Consider the following 5543-nt stretch of genomic DNA (forward strand, 5'->3'; position numbering starts at 1 on the left):
CCTCTCTTTCCTATCCTGTCCCTCCTGTACAGCCTATATTCAATTCATATTCAAGTTCATTCAATATTCTGAGATGCAAATTATCGGGGTCCTCCAAGTTTGTCACAATGAGCCTGCACCTCAAATATGGTAATTTCTGTTACTATATTCTCATTCTCCTTTACTTTTTTATCCTTACTGAAAACTGAGGCAGGGTACCTGGGCTATACTTGATTAATTATCTCATGAAAAATGTCTCTGCTTTACTGCTACTGTTACCATTTCTAAACTGGACAATTTAAAGACTCACCTAATTACAAATTTTCCACTATTATTCAATTATCCTGTGATCTTATAGAGTTCTCTGTCAATTTTTAAGGCAGTGGAGAGATGTTACATATGTGCTGGGAGAAAGAAGAGTCCCTGCCCTGTGCACTTCTCTGGATCAACCCAGAGGAGTGCAGGTACCCTGGGCTGAAGCCCTTCTAGAGATCTGGGAGGGTTCTGGGGCCAGGAGAACATGTGTCCATCCCCTCTCTGCTTTGGCTCCTGACTCCTGGGCTTTAAATGCTGCTCCTACTACTTAGCAGCACAGATGGGGATTACAAAGCCCACGGGACTAGGAACAAGGATGGGGAGGTTGCCCCAAAGTTTGATTTCTGGTCCCTGCCAGCTTCCACTTGCCCCACCCATGACTAAACTGGGTGGTGGGAATGGGGATTACAAAATCCCAGGGGCCAGAAACCAGGACTAGGGAAGCTATTCCTGCCCAAGTTCCTAGTCCCTGAGCTATAAATAGGGTGATCATAATAATTTGGGGGAAATCCAGGATAGGGGTAAGAAAATATGGGATGGGAGCGGGAGGTGCTGGGGGGCACCACTACACATGCATACAGGCACACACATGCCTGTACGCACACGCCCCAACCCTGCAGCTCCCAGGAGTGGGGTAGTGTGGCACAATCCCAACTCCCTTACACACATGTGCGCACATACACACAGCCCTGTTTCCACGGCTCGCAGGAGCAGGGCCAGCTAGGACAGCATGGCATGCATGCGCGCATGCACACGCGCATGCACACACACACACACACACACACACGCACACACAGGCCCAACCCCCCCACATGAGCATGAACGTGCGCACACACACACCCCACTCCGAGCCTGCAGCTCCCCAACTACTGTGGAAGCTCGCAGCTGGACTAGGAAGCAACTCACTGGCTGGGCTCCCTGGAGAAAACTGAAGCAGAAGTCCTGGACTGGTGTGAACCTGTTTGCATATGCCCAGCTCCTGCCTCAGGAGCCACACGTGCAGGTGGGTTCCTCCAAATCCAGGACTTTTGTTTTAATTTTCTCCAATGGCTGGGACGCTGAGACAGCCTCTGAAAACCAGGACTGTCCTGACCAATACGGGACATATGGTCACTCTAGCTATAAATGCTGCCCCGTTACCCATAGCTTGGTTCGCAGCATTTAAAATTCACAGGCCTGTATGTGCTGCCCAGCCAGACCATATGATTTAAAAACCAGGAAGCCAAGGTTGGGGAGGCTATCCCCAACCCCATTTCCCTATGCTTCCAGTTTTAAATCACACCCTATTCAGCCAACTTGGGCTCCACAAGAGGCAATTTAAAACCCTTGGCTATTGACAGCCTGCCCCTTCCCAGGCAAAGGAGAGCACAAACTGTCAAGTAATGGGCTCCTCTAAGGGTAGTAGTGACTGACAGTACAGCCCTCAAGTGCAGGCAAGCAGCTGTTACAGGCCGGCAACACTAGGCTGGCAGAGGGGGCGATGGAAGCTCTTGTGTGCAACAAAGTCCTGATGAAGAGCTACCTACAGGAGAGCTGTGCTCCTGGTCAGAGGCTATAGAGGATGATCCGCTGAGGACATAGAGCTGCTCTGCTCTGTCTGTCCATCAACACTCGTATCGGTCCATCAACACCAGCCACATCCCAACAATGGATTTTAACTGGTTTTTATTTTAGCTTTTTTTTCCTCTTCAAATGGACTGTTTCTAAATTTACAGACAATTGACAATGCTGTTTCTAACCATCCCTTCCTAGTGTAAGTTCCTCCAAAACAGATCCAGTTTTGTCCATATCATCACAATTCATTCTGACCAACCACCTCTTTAACACACAATGCCACTCCAATATTTTTATCTTTATCTTTCCTAAAAAAATTACAGCTTTCAATACCAGTATTCCAGTCACAGCAACTATTCCACCATATTATATTATTCTTATAATACCCAGTTTCATGTCTCACACACAGGTACCAGTTCTTTTGTTTTATAGCCCACACTACTTGCATTAGGTTGCAAACATTTCAGTTGTTTCAGGTGATCTTATCCAAATTCCCAATTGGATACAATCTTACATTTCCATTCAAATTACCAATTGGAATAGGCGTAGCTAATACTTACTCACTTATTTTCACTGACGTTGCTACTATTTTTCTTACACTTCCAATCCTCAGTGCATCATCCTCTAGCCTCTTCGTTACTTACCCAGCATCCCTCCTGTTGTATGTTTATTCCTGTTGTGAACGTTACTGGGTTTCTCCCAACCTTCTCCCTGAATTACTTATCAATCTCTTATCAATCACATTAACCTTGATCACAAAATTCTGGTTTCCTCACTTCCTCAACTGAAGTCAATATATGGAGAAAATCCTCTGTACATAAAAGTTTGCCAGTGATCAAACATCCCAAAACCTTCCTAACAGCACTACTCCCTTAGCTGTCATTTTCCTTTCACTCTTCCTTCTGTTTTTAAATCATCTTACCTTTTGTTCTCCATGAAACCCTCCACTATGCTGTTAGAGTTCTGGTCACCAATTAACTCCACTCTCTTCCCCTCTCTTTGGATTGGCTGCTTTTCTCTTCTGTGCCAAGCCATTGTCTAATCTTGACTGTTTCATTTCATTTTCTAACAAGCAAAAATGATAATTCAGCTCTATTTTTCTTCTACTAGTCAGGAGCTCTCTTTGCTTTGTTCTCATGGTCAAATGCATCTGTGAGTTAGAAGCATTTATCATTTAGTAAGCATTTAGTACTTTTCAATTCTGTTGGGCATCCTCGTATTTGTTTTATTAAAAAATAAAAACAAATACCCAACTGAACTTCTTTATATAATTTCTTTTATATACTTCTATCATATGCTCTATTTTTCCTCCTTTCAAACCGTGCTCTCCTAATGTGAGATTTTGTCTGTATTTCCACCCACTCTGTTGCTTTTTACTACTCTTCTCTCTTTCTCCTGTATACCTTTTAAGGTGCGGTACCCAGAGCTAAAAACATAGTACAATATAAGAGGGTGCACTACTTCTGCATACAATAGCGTGTCAATATTTTCAGCATTACCATCTATTCTTTTCTTGCTACAGAGGCTGGAATGTCGCATAAAAAATAGCCATTATCCACAAATAATTCAGGTATTGCAGGATGCTTCAATAGGAGCAACGAAGAGAAGTGATTATGCAAAATCAGAGCATCCTTTTGCTAGACTTCAGCTGATAAAGTGCTCTTCCAATGGCCAGCACAGAAGTTTGAATCATGAGAATTTATGGACTGCAAGTCCAACTTAACAGCTGCATCAGAAGTCAAAAGGACTTCCAAGAGATGCTCCTTTCAGGACTAAATGGCATAAGGGCAGATCTTGCACCCAAGCTAATCATAATCTTTGACCCAGCAATTGATGTATTCAACAATCCTGCCTGCAAAAATAGCTGTAGTATGGCAGGGTAGGGAACATTTTTAGAAGTTTCTGTGTCATCTTCTATTCTCCATCCTGAAACTTATGACTGAGAAGACAACAGGCTCTTGAAGATGGGAACAAAATAGGAGATGACACAATGTTCTGTGAGTGAAGGTTAAATGTGTTCATCTCTCAGGAAAAATATACAGACACAAGGTATTTAGGCACCTCCAGATGCAAACACATAGCAGTGTTTTCAAAAGCAGCACCCATAAGTCTAACCCCATTGAACTCAAGAACATCTAAGCACTTTTGAAAACTCATTAGGTACCTGTCTCCTTTTTTTGGCTTTTATATCCTTTATCTAGCTCATTTTTTCCCTGGCAAATGCTCTACACTGGAATATATAAGCTAAAAGTCCATTGCTCCTATGATAAAAGATGTCCAAGCCTAATTTTGACAATGAAGATGAGGAACAGGAGACTCTCAATGTCTCAGTGAAGCACCCATTATGTAGGCAAAGGAAAAATTGATCAGGTTGTCAGTACACCAATCATATAAATACATATAGATGCTCTACTGGAGCAGACATACAATCAAACCCTCCTGAGGATATCTGAAACAACTGGCATCAAATATGACCCAGAAAAGATACAGGGGATGTAGAATGCTGTGAAGCTTGAGCATAACACTGAAAGCCTGAGTGACCACCAAACTGCTGAGAGGTCTTGGGAGTTCCTTGCCAACAGCAGTCAAAATGAAAATAAATCTAGGATGCAGGAAATGGCACAAACCACTGAGGGCTGCCCCCCTGGTTCCTATGGGTGCTTCAGTGTCTAAATTTTCAGCTTTTGGTCATTCCTGTTTATTGACACTGTGGAAACAAGAGCCTAACAGGGTAACAGGAGAAGAAGGTCTCAAGAGTAAAGGCTTTTTTAAAGCCTAAGTATTTTTTGTCCCTTTGCAATTCAAATCTGAAAAGTCCAAGACATAACATGTAGGTGGAACTTTGAAAAATGCTGTGTGTCAGTAGTAGATTTTTCAGCTGGCAGGAAAACTGAGATACGAGTTTATGGCTGAGATAGCATGCATAGGTTAAATTGTACTGGTTTTTACAGGCAGCACCCTCCTAACAGAAAAAAATTACAAGATAAATCTTACCACAAACGGACCATTTTCCCTGTAGTCCTCCATTGGTAAAGGCAAAGACAATTTTTGTTAATCCATCAATAATTTATGGCAGCCCAAACAGTTATCTGATGAACTGATTTGTATGCAAAGTGATAATTTACCATGACTACTTCCACAGAACAGGGCTTGACTTAAAGGTACAACTCCTGTAGCTTTTAAAGCATCTTGATTAGTTTTTAAAACATTCTGTAAGCTCTTCAGAACAAGGGTCTGTCTTTCCCTTTGCCTAGAAAGGTGTGTGTGTGTGTGTGTGTGTGTGTGTGTGTGTGTGTGCGCGTGCGCGCACGTGTGTACATGTACAGAAAGAGAACTCTTTATAACATCAGAATGTTCCAACATATACTTATTTATTCACCTCTTTTTCTATTGGTAAAAGGTATAAATTTACTTTACAATAGCTGAAAATATCAGTGCAACTTTTCTGAAAAAAGGTGTGTACACACACACACACACACACACACACACACAGAATTAGTTAGGGAGCTTCTGGAGGGGCTGGACGTATTCAAGTCAGCCGGTCCGGATGTTCTCCACCCTAGAGCTCTAAAAAAATTGGCCGAGGTCATTGCAGGACCCCTGGCACGGCTTTACGAGCACTCATGGTGCTCTGGAGTGGTGCCGGAGGACTGGAAGAGGGCCAACGTGGTTCCCATCTTCAAAAAAGGGAGGAA

General features: G+C 42.9%; 1 long non-coding RNA gene across 1 annotated transcript in view; it reads right to left on the reverse strand.

Moving 5' to 3' along the window:
• The window catches only part of LOC109297790, an 18615-nt gene that overhangs the window by 8192 nt on the left and 4880 nt on the right, over window positions 1–5543 (reverse strand). The window contains exon 2 of the long non-coding RNA XR_002097416.1: window positions 2120–2130. This is a non-coding gene — a long non-coding RNA (uncharacterized LOC109297790). The remainder of the gene's footprint in view (window positions 1–2119; window positions 2131–5543) is intronic.

This window comes from Gavialis gangeticus, unplaced genomic scaffold, assembly GCF_001723915.1.
Source record: "Gavialis gangeticus isolate Ggan-Ray unplaced genomic scaffold, GavGan_comp1, whole genome shotgun sequence".
Taxonomy (NCBI): domain Eukaryota; kingdom Metazoa; phylum Chordata; order Crocodylia; family Gavialidae; genus Gavialis; species Gavialis gangeticus.